A 17,394-nucleotide genomic window follows, 5' to 3' on the forward strand; every position below is an offset into this window, starting at 1 on the left:
ACTTATTTTTAACTGGGACACAGAAGGACCATTCTGGTGTGTGTGTGTGTGTGTGTGTGTGTGTGTGTGTGTGTGTGTGCGCGGGCGCGTTTGTTTGTATGCAGTGTATGCATAAAACACTTACATAACCTGTCTGTTTTAGCTTGCTTTTAATACTCAAAAGAGCTGAACGTGAAAACACAGGTTGATGAGAGGCCATCAGCCTGACCATTTTCCTGATACCATAACCTTTCGGATTAAGCAGAGTCTGTAATGTATTGGATAGTTTAAAAGCAAGCCCATCAGAATTGATGTATTATCAAATAAATACAGTAGTTTATTTTCATACCAACTCCACCTTCAGAAAACGGAATTAAACGAAGTAGTAGCTTGATTTAACAACAAGACTTGGCCTAGTGTGGTGGTGTGCACCTTTAATGCCAGAACTCTAGAGGCAGGTGGAGCTGTGATTTAAGAGGCCAGCTGATCTACAGAGGCAGGTCCGAGTCAGCTGTTCTGTGTAAAGGTTCCTCTGGTTGAAACATTCCTTTGTAGGAAGTTAAAATCTGTACTAAAAGGTTATGATTCATGGAATCTGTTTGATGTGGAAGTAGAATCATGGTTAGAGCTGATGTTGGCCATTAAGTCCTGCTGTGGTTTAGTCCCTGGAAGCTCTGGTTGGTTGGTGTTGTTGTTCATATGGGGTCTCAAGTCCCTTCAAGCTCTTTTAGTCCTTTCTCTGATTTCTTCAACTGGGGTCCTGCGCTCAGTTCACTGGTTTGTTGCTCGCATTCACCTATGTATCTGCCGTATTCTGGCTGTGTCAATGAATAGTTTTATATTCCTTAAAAAAATGTCAGAAGAGCCTACAGCCATACCACCCGGAACGCGCCCGATCTCGTCTGATCTCGGAAGCTAAGCAGGGTCGGGCATGCTTAGTACGTGGATGGGAGACCACCTGGGATACCGGGTGCTGTAGGCTTTTGGGGGTTGGGGATTTAACTCAGTGGTAGAGCTCTTGCCAGGCAATCAAAATCAGGAGCTCAGGAGCTCAGGAGCTCAGGAGCTCAGGAGCTCAGGAGCTCAGGAGCTCAGGAGCTCAGGAGCTCAGGAGCTCAGGAGCTCAGGAGCTCAGGAGCTCAGGAGCTCAGGAGCTCAGGAGCTCAGGAGCTCAGGAGCTCAGGAGCTCAGGAGCTCAGGAGCTCAGGAGCTCAGGAGCTCAGGAGCTCAGGAGCTCAGGAGCTCAGGAGCTCAGGAGCTCAGGAGCTCAGGAGCTCAGGAGCTCAGGAGCTCAGGAGCTCAGGAGCTCAGGAGCTCAGGAGCTCAGGAGCTCAGGAGCTCAGGAGCTCAGGAGCTCAGGAGCTCAGGAGCTCAGGAGCTCAGGAGCTCAGGAGCTCAGGAGCTCAGGAGCTCAGGAGCTCAGGAGCTCAGGAGCTCAGGAGCTCAGGAGCTCAGGAGCTCAGGAGCTCAGGAGCTCAGGAGCTCAGGAGCTCAGGAGCTCAGGAGCTCAGGAGCTCAGGAGCTCAGGAGCTCAGGAGCTCAGGAGCTCAGGAGCTCAGGAGCTCAGGAGCTCAGGAGCTCAGGAGCTCAGGAGCTCAGGAGCTCAGGAGCTCAGGAGCTCAGGAGCTCAGGAGCTCAGGAGCTCAGGAGCTCAGGAGCTCAGGAGCTCAGGAGCTCAGGAGCTCAGGAGCTCAGGAGCTCAGGAGCTCAGGAGCTCAGGAGCTCAGGAGCTCAGGAGCTCAGGAGCTCAGGAGCTCAGGAGCTCAGGAGCTCAGGAGCTCAGGAGCTCAGGAGCTCAGGAGCTCAGGAGCTCAGGAGCTCAGGAGCTCAGGAGCTCAGGAGCTCAGGAGCTCAGGAGCTCAGGAGCTCAGGAGCTCAGGAGCTCAGGAGCTCAGGAGCTCAGGAGCTCAGGAGCTCAGGAGCTCAGGAGCTCAGGAGCTCAGGAGCTCAGGAGCTCAGGAGCTCAGGAGCTCAGGAGCTCAGGAGCTCAGGAGCTCAGGAGCTCAGGAGCTCAGGAGCTCAGGAGCTCAGGAGCTCAGGAGCTCAGGAGCTCAGGAGCTCAGGAGCTCAGGAGCTCAGGAGCTCAGGAGCTCAGGAGCTCAGGAGCTCAGGAGCTCAGGAGCTCAGGAGCTCAGGAGCTCAGGAGCTCAGGAGCTCAGGAGCTCAGGAGCTCAGGAGCTCAGGAGCTCAGGAGCTCAGGAGCTCAGGAGCTCAGGAGCTCAGGAGCTCAGGAGCTCAGGAGCTCAGGAGCTCAGGAGCTCAGGAGCTCAGGAGCTCAGGAGCTCAGGAGCTCAGGAGGAGATTTCAGGACAGCAGGGATACACAGTGAGACCATGTGCGTAACAAACCAACAGAAACCAAAACAACAAAGCAACCTTAAAAAACCCATCCCAAAACAAACCAAACCACACCAACAAACAGAAATAGACTTTACAACTTTTTTAAAAAAGATGTATTTCTTATATATAAGTACACTGTAGCTGTCTTCAGACACACCAGAAGAGGGCATCAGATCTCACTACAGATGGCTGTGAGACACCATGTCGTTGCTGGGATTTGAACGCAGAACCTCTGGAAGAGCAGTCAGTGCTCTTAACCACTAAGCCATCCTTCCAGCCCGACTTCACAACTTTTATTTTGCCTTTTTTTTTCCTTCCCCAGAGCTAAGGATCGAACCCAGGGCCTTGTGCTTGCTAGGCATGTGCCCTACGACTGAGTTAAATCCCCAACCCTAAAAATAGACTTTAAAAATGTCAGAGGAACCCCTCCTCTAGGATGTGCCTGAGCTGAATCACATAGGCGGGAGACTCTGCAGAATCCGCGGCCCTGAGCATCTGAGCGCGCTTCAAGTCTCCGATTAAATTTTAAAAATGGCCTCCAATAAAACTACATTGCAAAAATTGGGAAAAAAAAAACAGAATGGAAAGAGTAAAAGAGTTGAAGATGCTGAGCCTGAAGAATTTGTGGTAGAAAAAGTACTGAACCATTGTGTAGTGAACTATTTCGTGAAGTGGAAGGGGTTTACAGATGCCGATAATACTTGGGTACCAGGAGAAAATTTAGATTGTCCAGAATTAATTGAAGCACTTCTTCATTCTCGAAAAGCTGGTAAAGAAAACGATTGTCCAAAAAGGAAATCTTTATCTGATAGTGAATCCGATGAGAGCAAATCGAAGAAGAGAGATGCTGCTGACAAGCAAAGGAGGCGAATATGAAGTGGCCTCAGATTGTCATCGCCTTCTATGAGGAGTGGCTGATTTGGCATTCTTGTACCGAAATGAAGTACAATAATTGTTTGCATATATAAATACACAATATTATATATATGTATATAAAATATATATATATATATATATATATATATATGAATGATCTGGATCTTGGGTTTTGAATTACTAGTGTGGATCAAAGAGCATCCTGATGAAAATCAAGTCTGATATGCTAGTTTTGAAAGCATTGGCAGTAGTTGGGAGATTTTTGGTTTTCGTTCTGCGTCAAAAGGCACTGACTCCTTTGAGCGAGTGAGAGCTCTCTGTAGTTGCTTCCTGTAACAGTAGAGTACTTGACACCATGTTGTATTTCCTCGGCTTGAAGAACAGCTTTTCTTAAACACTGGGGAGATTTTACAGTCATGACTCAAGTCAGAACTTATTTTTAACTGGGACACAGAAGGACCATTCTGGTGTGTGTGTGTGTGTGTGTGTGTGTGTGTGTGTGTGCGCGGGCGCGTTTGTTTGTATGCAGTGTATGCATAAAACACTTACATAACCTGTCTGTTTTAGCTTGCTTTTAATACTCAAAAGAGCTGAACGTGAAAACACAGGTTGATGAGAGGCCATCAGCCTGACCATTTTCCTGATACCATAACCTTTCGGATTAAGCAGAGTCTGTAATGTATTGGATAGTTTAAAAGCAAGCCCATCAGAATTGATGTATTATCAAATAAATACAGTAGTTTATTTTCATACCAACTCCACCTTCAGAAAACGGAATTAAACGAAGTAGTAGCTTGATTTAACAACAAGACTTGGCCTAGTGTGGTGGTGTGCACCTTTAATGCCAGAACTCTAGAGGCAGGTGGAGCTGTGATTTAAGAGGCCAGCTGATCTACAGAGGCAGGTCCGAGTCAGCTGTTCTGTGTAAAGGTTCCTCTGGTTGAAACATTCCTTTGTAGGAAGTTAAAATCTGTACTAAAAGGTTATGATTCATGGAATCTGTTTGATGTGGAAGTAGAATCATGGTTAGAGCTGATGTTGGCCATTAAGTCCTGCTGTGGTTTAGTCCCTGGAAGCTCTGGTTGGTTGGTGTTGTTGTTCATATGGGGTCTCAAGTCCCTTCAAGCTCTTTTAGTCCTTTCTCTGATTTCTTCAACTGGGGTCCTGCGCTCAGTTCACTGGTTTGTTGCTCGCATTCACCTATGTATCTGCCGTATTCTGGCTGTGTCAATGAATAGTTTTATATTCCTTAAAAAAATGTCAGAAGAGCCTACAGCCATACCACCCGGAACGCGCCCGATCTCGTCTGATCTCGGAAGCTAAGCAGGGTCGGGCATGCTTAGTACGTGGATGGGAGACCACCTGGGATACCGGGTGCTGTAGGCTTTTGGGGGTTGGGGATTTAACTCAGTGGTAGAGCTCTTGCCAGGCAATCAAAATCAGGAGCTCAGGAGCTCAGGAGCTCAGGAGCTCAGGAGCTCAGGAGCTCAGGAGCTCAGGAGCTCAGGAGCTCAGGAGCTCAGGAGCTCAGGAGCTCAGGAGCTCAGGAGCTCAGGAGCTCAGGAGCTCAGGAGCTCAGGAGCTCAGGAGCTCAGGAGCTCAGGAGCTCAGGAGCTCAGGAGCTCAGGAGCTCAGGAGCTCAGGAGCTCAGGAGCTCAGGAGCTCAGGAGCTCAGGAGCTCAGGAGCTCAGGAGCTCAGGAGCTCAGGAGCTCAGGAGCTCAGGAGCTCAGGAGCTCAGGAGCTCAGGAGCTCAGGAGCTCAGGAGCTCAGGAGCTCAGGAGCTCAGGAGCTCAGGAGCTCAGGAGCTCAGGAGCTCAGGAGCTCAGGAGCTCAGGAGCTCAGGAGCTCAGGAGCTCAGGAGCTCAGGAGCTCAGGAGCTCAGGAGCTCAGGAGCTCAGGAGCTCAGGAGCTCAGGAGCTCAGGAGCTCAGGAGCTCAGGAGCTCAGGAGCTCAGGAGCTCAGGAGCTCAGGAGCTCAGGAGCTCAGGAGCTCAGGAGCTCAGGAGCTCAGGAGCTCAGGAGCTCAGGAGCTCAGGAGCTCAGGAGCTCAGGAGCTCAGGAGCTCAGGAGCTCAGGAGCTCAGGAGCTCAGGAGCTCAGGAGCTCAGGAGCTCAGGAGCTCAGGAGCTCAGGAGCTCAGGAGCTCAGGAGCTCAGGAGCTCAGGAGCTCAGGAGCTCAGGAGCTCAGGAGCTCAGGAGCTCAGGAGCTCAGGAGCTCAGGAGCTCAGGAGCTCAGGAGCTCAGGAGCTCAGGAGCTCAGGAGCTCAGGAGCTCAGGAGCTCAGGAGCTCAGGAGCTCAGGAGCTCAGGAGCTCAGGAGCTCAGGAGCTCAGGAGCTCAGGAGCTCAGGAGCTCAGGAGCTCAGGAGCTCAGGAGCTCAGGAGCTCAGGAGCTCAGGAGCTCAGGAGCTCAGGAGCTCAGGAGCTCAGGAGCTCAGGAGCTCAGGAGCTCAGGAGCTCAGGAGCTCAGGAGCTCAGGAGCTCAGGAGCTCAGGAGCTCAGGAGCTCAGGAGCTCAGGAGCTCAGGAGCTCAGGAGCTCAGGAGCTCAGGAGCTCAGGAGCTCAGGAGCTCAGGAGCTCAGGAGCTCAGGAGCTCAGGAGCTCAGGAGCTCAGGAGCTCAGGAGCTCAGGAGCTCAGGAGCTCAGGAGCTCAGGAGCTCAGGAGCTCAGGAGCTCAGGAGCTCAGGAGCTCAGGAGCTCAGGAGCTCAGGAGCTCAGGAGCTCAGGAGCTCAGGAGCTCAGGAGCTCAGGAGCTCAGGAGCTCAGGAGCTCAGGAGCTCAGGAGCTCAGGAGCTCAGGAGCTCAGGAGCTCAGGAGCTCAGGAGCTCAGGAGGAGATTTCAGGACAGCAGGGATACACAGTGAGACCATGTGCGTAACAAACCAACAGAAACCAAAACAACAAAGCAACCTTAAAAAACCCATCCCAAACCAAACCAAACCACACCAACAAACAGAAATAGACTTTACAACTTTTTTAAAAAAGATGTATTTCTTATATATAAGTACACTGTAGCTGTCTTCAGACACACCAGAAGAGGGCATCAGATCTCACTACAGATGGCTGTGAGACACCATGTCGTTGCTGGGATTTGAACTCAGAACCTCTGGAAGAGCAGTCAGTGCTCTTAACCACTAAGCCATCCTTCCAGCCCGACTTCACAACTTTTATTTTGCCTTTTTTTTTCCTTCCCCAGAGCTAAGCATCGAACCCAGGGCCTTGTGCTTGCTAGGCATGTGCCCTACGACTGAGTTAAATCCCCAACCCTAAAAATAGACTTTAAAAATGTCAGAGGAACCCCTCCTCTAGGATGTGCCTGAGCTGAATCACATAGGCGGGAGACTCTGCAGAATCCGCGGCCCTGAGCATCTGAGCGCGCTTCAAGTCTCCGATTAAATTTTAAAAATGGCCTCCAATAAAACTACATTGCAAAAATTGGGAAAAAAAAAACAGAATGGAAAGAGTAAAAGAGTTGAAGATGCTGAGCCTGAAGAATTTGTGGTAGAAAAAGTACTGAACCATTGTGTAGTGAACTATTTCGTGAAGTGGAAGGGGTTTACAGATGCCGATAATACTTGGGTACCAGGAGAAAATTTAGATTGTCCAGAATTAATTGAAGCACTTCTTCATTCTCGAAAAGCTGGTAAAGAAAACGATTGTCCAAAAAGGAAATCTTTATCTGATAGTGAATCCGATGAGAGCAAATCGAAGAAGAGAGATGCTGCTGACAAGCAAAGGAGGCGAATATGAAGTGGCCTCAGATTGTCATCGCCTTCTATGAGGAGTGGCTGATTTGGCATTCTTGTACCGAAATGAAGTACAATAATTGTTTGCATATATAAATACACAATATTATATATATGTATATAAAATATATATATATATATATATATATATATGAATGATCTGGATCTTGGGTTTTGAATTACTAGTGTGGATCAAAGAGCATCCTGATGAAAATCAAGTCTGATATGCTAGTTTTGAAAGCATTGGCAGTAGTTGGGAGATTTTTGGTTTTCGTTCTGCGTCAAAAGGCACTGACTCCTTTGAGCGAGTGAGAGCTCTCTGTAGTTGCTTCCTGTAACAGTAGAGTACTTGACACCATGTTGTATTTCCTCGGCTTGAAGAACAGCTTTTCTTAAACACTGGGGAGATTTTACAGTCATGACTCAAGTCAGAACTTATTTTTAACTGGGACACAGAAGGACCATTCTGGTGTGTGTGTGTGTGTGTGTGTGTGTGTGTGTGTGTGCGCGGGCGCGTTTGTTTGTATGCAGTGTATGCATAAAACACTTACATAACCTGTCTGTTTTAGCTTGCTTTTAATACTCAAAAGAGCTGAACGTGAAAACACAGGTTGATGAGAGGCCATCAGCCTGACCATTTTCCTGATACCATAACCTTTCGGATTAAGCAGAGTCTGTAATGTATTGGATAGTTTAAAAGCAAGCCCATCAGAATTGATGTATTATCAAATAAATACAGTAGTTTATTTTCATACCAACTCCACCTTCAGAAAACGGAATTAAACGAAGTAGTAGCTTGATTTAACAACAAGACTTGGCCTAGTGTGGTGGTGTGCACCTTTAATGCCAGAACTCTAGAGGCAGGTGGAGCTGTGATTTAAGAGGCCAGCTGATCTACAGAGGCAGGTCCGAGTCAGCTGTTCTGTGTAAAGGTTCCTCTGGTTGAAACATTCCTTTGTAGGAAGTTAAAATCTGTACTAAAAGGTTATGATTCATGGAATCTGTTTGATGTGGAAGTAGAATCATGGTTAGAGCTGATGTTGGCCATTAAGTCCTGCTGTGGTTTAGTCCCTGGAAGCTCTGGTTGGTTGGTGTTGTTGTTCATATGGGGTCTCAAGTCCCTTCAAGCTCTTTTAGTCCTTTCTCTGATTTCTTCAACTGGGGTCCTGCGCTCAGTTCACTGGTTTGTTGCTCGCATTCACCTATGTATCTGCCGTATTCTGGCTGTGTCAATGAATAGTTTTATATTCCTTAAAAAAATGTCAGAAGAGCCTACAGCCATACCACCCGGAACGCGCCCGATCTCGTCTGATCTCGGAAGCTAAGCAGGGTCGGGCATGCTTAGTACGTGGATGGGAGACCACCTGGGATACCGGGTGCTGTAGGCTTTTGGGGGTTGGGGATTTAACTCAGTGGTAGAGCTCTTGCCAGGCAATCAAAATCAGGAGCTCAGGAGCTCAGGAGCTCAGGAGCTCAGGAGCTCAGGAGCTCAGGAGCTCAGGAGCTCAGGAGCTCAGGAGCTCAGGAGCTCAGGAGCTCAGGAGCTCAGGAGCTCAGGAGCTCAGGAGCTCAGGAGCTCAGGAGCTCAGGAGCTCAGGAGCTCAGGAGCTCAGGAGCTCAGGAGCTCAGGAGCTCAGGAGCTCAGGAGCTCAGGAGCTCAGGAGCTCAGGAGCTCAGGAGCTCAGGAGCTCAGGAGCTCAGGAGCTCAGGAGCTCAGGAGCTCAGGAGCTCAGGAGCTCAGGAGCTCAGGAGCTCAGGAGCTCAGGAGCTCAGGAGCTCAGGAGCTCAGGAGCTCAGGAGCTCAGGAGCTCAGGAGCTCAGGAGCTCAGGAGCTCAGGAGCTCAGGAGCTCAGGAGCTCAGGAGCTCAGGAGCTCAGGAGCTCAGGAGCTCAGGAGCTCAGGAGCTCAGGAGCTCAGGAGCTCAGGAGCTCAGGAGCTCAGGAGCTCAGGAGCTCAGGAGCTCAGGAGCTCAGGAGCTCAGGAGCTCAGGAGCTCAGGAGCTCAGGAGCTCAGGAGCTCAGGAGCTCAGGAGCTCAGGAGCTCAGGAGCTCAGGAGCTCAGGAGCTCAGGAGCTCAGGAGCTCAGGAGCTCAGGAGCTCAGGAGCTCAGGAGCTCAGGAGCTCAGGAGCTCAGGAGCTCAGGAGCTCAGGAGCTCAGGAGCTCAGGAGCTCAGGAGCTCAGGAGCTCAGGAGCTCAGGAGCTCAGGAGCTCAGGAGCTCAGGAGCTCAGGAGCTCAGGAGCTCAGGAGCTCAGGAGCTCAGGAGCTCAGGAGCTCAGGAGCTCAGGAGCTCAGGAGCTCAGGAGCTCAGGAGCTCAGGAGCTCAGGAGCTCAGGAGCTCAGGAGCTCAGGAGCTCAGGAGCTCAGGAGCTCAGGAGCTCAGGAGCTCAGGAGCTCAGGAGCTCAGGAGCTCAGGAGCTCAGGAGCTCAGGAGCTCAGGAGCTCAGGAGCTCAGGAGCTCAGGAGCTCAGGAGCTCAGGAGCTCAGGAGCTCAGGAGCTCAGGAGCTCAGGAGCTCAGGAGCTCAGGAGCTCAGGAGCTCAGGAGCTCAGGAGCTCAGGAGCTCAGGAGCTCAGGAGCTCAGGAGCTCAGGAGCTCAGGAGCTCAGGAGCTCAGGAGCTCAGGAGCTCAGGAGCTCAGGAGCTCAGGAGCTCAGGAGCTCAGGAGCTCAGGAGCTCAGGAGCTCAGGAGCTCAGGAGCTCAGGAGCTCAGGAGCTCAGGAGCTCAGGAGCTCAGGAGCTCAGGAGCTCAGGAGCTCAGGAGGAGATTTCAGGACAGCAGGGATACACAGTGAGACCATGTGCGTAACAAACCAACAGAAACCAAAACAACAAAGCAACCTTAAAAAACCCATCCCAAACCAAACCAAACCACACCAACAAACAGAAATAGACTTTACAACTTTTTTAAAAAAGATGTATTTCTTATATATAAGTACACTGTAGCTGTCTTCAGACACACCAGAAGAGGGCATCAGATCTCACTACAGATGGCTGTGAGACACCATGTCGTTGCTGGGATTTGAACTCAGAACCTCTGGAAGAGCAGTCAGTGCTCTTAACCACTAAGCCATCCTTCCAGCCCGACTTCACAACTTTTATTTTGCCTTTTTTTTTCCTTCCCCAGAGCTAAGCATCGAACCCAGGGCCTTGTGCTTGCTAGGCATGTGCCCTACGACTGAGTTAAATCCCCAACCCTAAAAATAGACTTTAAAAATGTCAGAGGAACCCCTCCTCTAGGATGTGCCTGAGCTGAATCACATAGGCGGGAGACTCTGCAGAATCCGCGGCCCTGAGCATCTGAGCGCGCTTCAAGTCTCCGATTAAATTTTAAAAATGGCCTCCAATAAAACTACATTGCAAAAATTGGGAAAAAAAAAAACAGAATGGAAAGAGTAAAAGAGTTGAAGATGCTGAGCCTGAAGAATTTGTGGTAGAAAAAGTACTGAACCATTGTGTAGTGAACTATTTCGTGAAGTGGAAGGGGTTTACAGATGCCGATAATACTTGGGTACCAGGAGAAAATTTAGATTGTCCAGAATTATTGAAGCACTTCTTCATTCTCGAAAAGCTGGTAAAGAAAACGATTGTCCAAAAAGGAAATCTTTATCTGATAGTGAATCCGATGAGAGCAAATCGAAGAAGAGAGATGCTGCTGACAAGCAAAGGAGGCGAATATGAAGTGGCCTCAGATTGTCATCGCCTTCTATGAGGAGTGGCTGATTTGGCATTCTTGTACCGAAATGAAGTACAATAATTGTTTGCATATATAAATACACAATATTATATATATGTATATAAAATATATATATATATATATATATATATATATATATGAATGATCTGGATCTTGGGTTTTGAATTACTAGTGTGGATCAAAGAGCATCCTGATGAAAATCAAGTCTGATATGCTAGTTTTGAAAGCATTGGCAGTAGTTGGGAGATTTTTGGTTTTCGTTCTGCGTCAAAAGGCACTGACTCCTTTGAGCGAGTGAGAGCTCTCTGTAGTTGCTTCCTGTAACAGTAGAGTACTTGACACCATGTTGTATTTCCTCGGCTTGAAGAACAGCTTTTCTTAAACACTGGGGAGATTTTACAGTCATGACTCAAGTCAGAACTTATTTTTAACTGGGACACAGAAGGACCATTCTGGTGTGTGTGTGTGTGTGTGTGTGTGTGTGTGTGTGTGTGTGTGTGTGTGTGCGCGGGCGCGTTTGTTTGTACGCAGTGTATGCATAAAACACTTACATAACCTGTCTGTTTTAGCTTGCTTTTAATACTCAAAAGAGCTGAACGTGAAAACACAGGTTGATGAGAGGCCATCAGCCTGACCATTTTCCTGATACCATAACCTTTCGGATTAAGCAGAGTCTGTAATGTATTGGATAGTTTAAAAGCAAGCCCATCAGAATTGATGTATTATCAAATAAATACAGTAGTTTATTTTCATACCAACTCCACCTTCAGAAAACGGAATTAAACGAAGTAGTAGCTTGATTTAACAACAAGACTTGGCCTAGTGTGGTGGTGTGCACCTTTAATGCCAGAACTCTAGAGGCAGGTGGAGCTGTGATTTAAGAGGCCAGCTGATCTACAGAGGCAGGTCCGAGTCAGCTGTTCCGTGTAAAGGTTCCTCTGGTTGAAACATTCCTTTGTAGGAAGTTAAAATCTGTACTAAAAGGTTATGATTCATGGAATCTGTTTGATGTGGAAGTAGAATCATGGTTAGAGCTGAGGTTGGCCATTAAGTCCTGCTGTGGTTTAGTCCCTGGAAGCTCTGGTTGGTTGGTGTTGTTGTTCATATGGGGTCTCAAGTCCCTTCAAGCTCTTTTAGTCCTTTCTCTGATTTCTTCAACTGGGGTCCTGCGCTCAGTTCACTGGTTTGTTGCTCGCATTCACCTATGTATCTGCCGTATTCTGGCTGTGTCAATGAATAGTTTTATATTCCTCAAAAAAATGTCAGAAGAGCCTACAGCCATACCACCCGGAACGCGCCCGATCTCGTCTGATCTCGGAAGCTAAGCAGGGTCGGGCATGCTTAGTACGTGGATGGGAGACCACCTGGGATACCGGGTGCTGTAGGCTTTTGGGGGTTGGGGATTTAACTCAGTGGTAGAGCTCTTGCCAGGCAATCAAAATCAGGAGCTCAGGAGCTCAGGAGCTCAGGAGCTCAGGAGCTCAGGAGCTCAGGAGCTCAGGAGCTCAGGAGCTCAGGAGCTCAGGAGCTCAGGAGCTCAGGAGCTCAGGAGCTCAGGAGCTCAGGAGCTCAGGAGCTCAGGAGCTCAGGAGCTCAGGAGCTCAGGAGCTCAGGAGCTCAGGAGCTCAGGAGCTCAGGAGCTCAGGAGCTCAGGAGCTCAGGAGCTCAGGAGCTCAGGAGCTCAGGAGCTCAGGAGCTCAGGAGCTCAGGAGCTCAGGAGCTCAGGAGCTCAGGAGCTCAGGAGCTCAGGAGCTCAGGAGCTCAGGAGCTCAGGAGCTCAGGAGCTCAGGAGCTCAGGAGCTCAGGAGCTCAGGAGCTCAGGAGCTCAGGAGCTCAGGAGCTCAGGAGCTCAGGAGCTCAGGAGCTCAGGAGCTCAGGAGCTCAGGAGCTCAGGAGCTCAGGAGCTCAGGAGCTCAGGAGCTCAGGAGCTCAGGAGCTCAGGAGCTCAGGAGCTCAGGAGCTCAGGAGCTCAGGAGCTCAGGAGCTCAGGAGCTCAGGAGCTCAGGAGCTCAGGAGCTCAGGAGCTCAGGAGCTCAGGAGCTCAGGAGCTCAGGAGCTCAGGAGCTCAGGAGCTCAGGAGCTCAGGAGCTCAGGAGCTCAGGAGCTCAGGAGCTCAGGAGCTCAGGAGCTCAGGAGCTCAGGAGCTCAGGAGCTCAGGAGCTCAGGAGCTCAGGAGCTCAGGAGCTCAGGAGCTCAGGAGCTCAGGAGCTCAGGAGCTCAGGAGCTCAGGAGCTCAGGAGCTCAGGAGCTCAGGAGCTCAGGAGCTCAGGAGCTCAGGAGCTCAGGAGCTCAGGAGCTCAGGAGCTCAGGAGCTCAGGAGCTCAGGAGCTCAGGAGCTCAGGAGCTCAGGAGCTCAGGAGCTCAGGAGCTCAGGAGCTCAGGAGCTCAGGAGCTCAGGAGCTCAGGAGCTCAGGAGCTCAGGAGCTCAGGAGCTCAGGAGCTCAGGAGCTCAGGAGCTCAGGAGCTCAGGAGCTCAGGAGCTCAGGAGCTCAGGAGCTCAGGAGCTCAGGAGCTCAGGAGCTCAGGAGCTCAGGAGCTCAGGAGCTCAGGAGCTCAGGAGCTCAGGAGCTCAGGAGCTCAGGAGCTCAGGAGCTCAGGAGCTCAGGAGCTCAGGAGCTCAGGAGCTCAGGAGCTCAGGAGCTCAGGAGCTCAGGAGCTCAGGAGCTCAGGAGCTCAGGAGCTCAGGAGGAGATTTCAGGACAGCAGGGATACACAGTGAGACCATGTGCGTAACAAACCAACAGAAACCAAAACAACAAAGCAACCTTAAAAAACCCATCCCAAACCAAACCAAACCACACCAACAAACAGAAATAGACTTTACAACTTTTTTAAAAAAGATGTATTTCTTATATATAAGTACACTGTAGCTGTCTTCAGACACACCAGAAGAGGGCATCAGATCTCACTACAGATGGCTGTGAGACACCATGTCGTTGCTGGGATTTGAACTCAGAACCTCTGGAAGAGCAGTCAGTGCTCTTAACCACTAAGCCATCCTTCCAGCCCGACTTCACAACTTTTATTTTGCCTTTTTTTTTCCTTCCCCAGAGCTAAGCATCGAACCCAGGGCCTTGTGCTTGCTAGGCATGTGCCCTACGACTGAGTTAAATCCCCAACCCTAAAAATAGACTTTAAAAATGTCAGAGGAACCCCTCCTCTAGGATGTGCCTGAGCTGAATCACATAGGCGGGAGACTCTGCAGAATCCGCGGCCCTGAGCATCTGAGCGCGCTTCAAGTCTCCGATTAAATTTTAAAAATGGCCTCCAATAAAACTACATTGCAAAAATTGGGAAAAAAAAAACAGAGTGGAAAGAGTAAAAGAGTTGAAGATGCTGAGCCTGAAGAATTTGTGGTAGAAAAAGTACTGAACCATTGTGTAGTGAACTATTTCGTGAAGTGGAAGGGGTTTACAGATGCCGATAATACTTGGGTACCAGGAGAAAATTTAGATTGTCCAGAATTAATTGAAGCACTTCTTCATTCTCGAAAAGCTGGTAAAGAAAACGATTGTCCAAAAAGGAAATCTTTATCTGATAGTGAATCCGATGAGAGCAAATCGAAGAAGAGAGATGCTGCTGACAAGCAAAGGAGGCGAATATGAAGTGGCCTCAGATTGTCATCGCCTTCTATGAGGAGTGGCTGATTTGGCATTCTTGTACCGAAATGAAGTACAATAATTGTTTGCATATATAAATACACAATATTATATATATGTATATAAAATATATATATATATATATATATATATATATATATATATATATATGAATGATCTGGATCTTGGGTTTTGAATTACTAGTGTGGATCAAAGAGCATCCTGATGAAAATCAAGTCTGATATGCTAGTTTTGAAAGCATTGGCAGTAGTTGGGGATTTTTGGTTTTCGTTCTGCGTCAAAAGGCACTGACTCCTTTGAGCGAGTGAGAGCTCTCTGTAGTTGCTTCCTGTAACAGTAGAGTACTTGACACCATGTTGTATTTCCTCGGCTTGAAGAACAGCTTTTCTTAAACACTGGGGAGATTTTACAGTCATGACTCAAGTCAGAACTTATTTTTAACTGGGACACAGAAGGACCATTCTGGTGTGTGTGTGTGTGTGTGTGTGTGTGTGTGTGTGTGTGTGCGCGGGCGCGTTTGTTTGTACGCAGTGTATGCATAAAACACTTACATAACCTGTCTGTTTTAGCTTGCTTTTAATACTCAAAAGAGCTGAACGTGAAAACACAGGTTGATGAGAGGCCATCAGCCTGACCATTTTCCTGATACCATAACCTTTCGGATTAAGCAGAGTCTGTAATGTATTGGATAGTTTAAAAGCAAGCCCATCAGAATTGATGTATTATCAAATAAATACAGTAGTTTATTTTCATACCAACTCCACCTTCAGAAAACGGAATTAAACGAAGTAGTAGCTTGATTTAACAACAAGACTTGGCCTAGTGTGGTGGTGTGCACCTTTAATGCCAGAACTCTAGAGGCAGGTGGAGCTGTGATTTAAGAGGCCAGCTGATCTACAGAGGCAGGTCCGAGTCAGCTGTTCCGTGTAAAGTTTCCTCTGGTTGAAACATTCCTTTGTAGGAAGTTAAAATCTGTACTAAAAGGTTATGATTCATGGAATCTGTTTGATGTGGAAGTAGAATCATGGTTAGAGCTGAGGTTGGCCATTAAGTCCTGCTGTGGTTTAGTCCCTGGAAGCTCTGGTTGGTTGGTGTTGTTGTTCATATGGGGTCTCAAGTCCCTTCAAGCTCTTTTAGTCCTTTCTCTGATTTCTTCAACTGGGGTCCTGCGCTCAGTTCACTGGTTTGTTGCTCGCATTCACCTATGTATCTGCCGTATTCTGGCTGTGTCAATGAATAGTTTTATATTCCTTAAAAAAATGTCAGAAGAGCCTACAGCCATACCACCCGGAACGCGCCCGATCTCGTCTGATCTCGGAAGCTAAGCAGGGTCGGGCATGCTTAGTACGTGGATGGGAGACCACCTGGGATACCGGGTGCTGTAGGCTTTTGGGGGTTGGGGATTTAACTCAGTGGTAGAGCTCTTGCCAGGCAATCAAAATCAGGAGCTCAGGAGCTCAGGAGCTCAGGAGCTCAGGAGCTCAGGAGCTCAGGAGCTCAGGAGCTCAGGAGCTCAGGAGCTCAGGAGCTCAGGAGCTCAGGAGCTCAGGAGCTCAGGAGCTCAGGAGCTCAGGAGCTCAGGAGCTCAGGAGCTCAGGAGCTCAGGAGCTCAGGAGCTCAGGAGCTCAGGAGCTCAGGAGCTCAGGAGCTCAGGAGCTCAGGAGCTCAGGAGCTCAGGAGCTCAGGAGCTCAGGAGCTCAGGAGCTCAGGAGCTCAGGAGCTCAGGAGCTCAGGAGCTCAGGAGCTCAGGAGCTCAGGAGCTCAGGAGCTCAGGAGCTCAGGAGCTCAGGAGCTCAGGAGCTCAGGAGCTCAGGAGCTCAGGAGCTCAGGAGCTCAGGAGCTCAGGAGCTCAGGAGCTCAGGAGCTCAGGAGCTCAGGAGCTCAGGAGCTCAGGAGCTCAGGAGCTCAGGAGCTCAGGAGCTCAGGAGCTCAGGAGCTCAGGAGCTCAGGAGCTCAGGAGCTCAGGAGCTCAGGAGCTCAGGAGCTCAGGAGCTCAGGAGCTCAGGAGCTCAGGAGCTCAGGAGCTCAGGAGCTCAGGAGCTCAGGAGCTCAGGAGCTCAGGAGCTCAGGAGCTCAGGAGCTCAGGAGCTCAGGAGCTCAGGAGCTCAGGAGCTCAGGAGCTCAGGAGCTCAGGAGCTCAGGAGCTCAGGAGCTCAGGAGCTCAGGAGCTCAGGAGCTCAGGAGCTCAGGAGCTCAGGAGCTCAGGAGCTCAGGAGCTCAGGAGCTCAGGAGCTCAGGAGCTCAGGAGCTCAGGAGCTCAGGAGCTCAGGAGCTCAGGAGCTCAGGAGCTCAGGAGCTCAGGAGCTCAGGAGCTCAGGAGCTCAGGAGCTCAGGAGCTCAGGAGCTCAGGAGCTCAGGAGCTCAGGAGCTCAGGAGCTCAGGAGCTCAGGAGCTCAGGAGCTCAGGAGCTCAGGAGCTCAGGAGCTCAGGAGCTCAGGAGCTCAGGAGCTCAGGAGCTCAGGAGCTCAGGAGCTCAGGAGCTCAGGAGCTCAGGAGCTCAGGAGCTCAGGAGCTCAGGAGGAGATTTCAGGACAGCAGGGATACACAGTGAGACCATGTGCGTAACAAACCAACAGAAACCAAAACAACAAAGCAACCTTAAAAAACCCATCCCAAACCAAACCAAACCACACCAACAAACAGAAATAGACTTTACAACTTTTTTAAAAAAGATGTATTTCTTATATATAAGTACACTGTAGCTGTCTTCAGACACACCAGAAGAGGGCATCAGATCTCACTACAGATGGCTGTGAGACACCATGTCGTTGCTGGGATTTGAACTCAGAACCTCTGGAAGAGCAGTCAGTGCTCTTAACCACTAAGCCATCCTTCCAGCCCGACTTCACAACTTTTATTTTGCCTTTTTTTTTCCTTCCCCAGAGCTAAGCATCGAACCCAGGGCCTTGTGCTTGCTAGGCATGTGCCCTACGACTGAGTTAAATCCCCAACCCTAAAAATAGACTTTAAAAATGTCAGAGGAACCCCTCCTCTAGGATGTGCCTGAGCTGAATCACATAGGCGGGAGACTCTGCAGAATCCGCGGCCCTGAGCATCTGAGCGCGCTTCAAGTCTCCGATTAAATTTTAAAAATGGCCTCCAATAAAACTACATTGCAAAAATTGGGAAAAAAAAAAACAGAGT

The 17,394-nt window shown here is 49.4% G+C and overlaps 7 pseudogenes; all 7 read left to right on the forward strand.

The window, feature by feature from the left end:
- Nucleotides 1-843: 843 nt before the first annotated feature.
- On the forward strand, nt 844-961 carry LOC147997709 (5S ribosomal RNA; annotated as a pseudogene).
- Nucleotides 962-2,849: 1,888 nt separating this feature from the next.
- On the forward strand, nt 2,850-3,286 carry LOC147997710 (chromobox protein homolog 3 pseudogene; annotated as a pseudogene).
- Nucleotides 3,287-4,462: 1,176 nt separating this feature from the next.
- Nucleotides 4,463-4,580, forward strand: LOC147997711 (5S ribosomal RNA; annotated as a pseudogene).
- A 2,016-nt stretch (nt 4,581-6,596) lies between these two features.
- LOC147997712 (chromobox protein homolog 3 pseudogene) lies at nt 6,597-7,033 on the forward strand (annotated as a pseudogene).
- A 1,174-nt stretch (nt 7,034-8,207) lies between these two features.
- Nucleotides 8,208-8,325, forward strand: LOC147997713 (5S ribosomal RNA; annotated as a pseudogene).
- Nucleotides 8,326-11,900: 3,575 nt separating this feature from the next.
- Nucleotides 11,901-12,018, forward strand: LOC147997714 (5S ribosomal RNA; annotated as a pseudogene).
- Nucleotides 12,019-15,520: 3,502 nt separating this feature from the next.
- Nucleotides 15,521-15,638, forward strand: LOC147997715 (5S ribosomal RNA; annotated as a pseudogene).
- Nucleotides 15,639-17,394: the final 1,756 nt, after the last annotated feature.

This window comes from Rattus norvegicus, unplaced genomic scaffold (genome assembly GCF_021556685.1).
Source record: "Rattus norvegicus strain SHRSP/BbbUtx unplaced genomic scaffold, alternate assembly SHRSP_T2T unassigned-0000063, whole genome shotgun sequence".
Taxonomy (NCBI): Eukaryota; Metazoa; Chordata; class Mammalia; order Rodentia; family Muridae; genus Rattus; species Rattus norvegicus.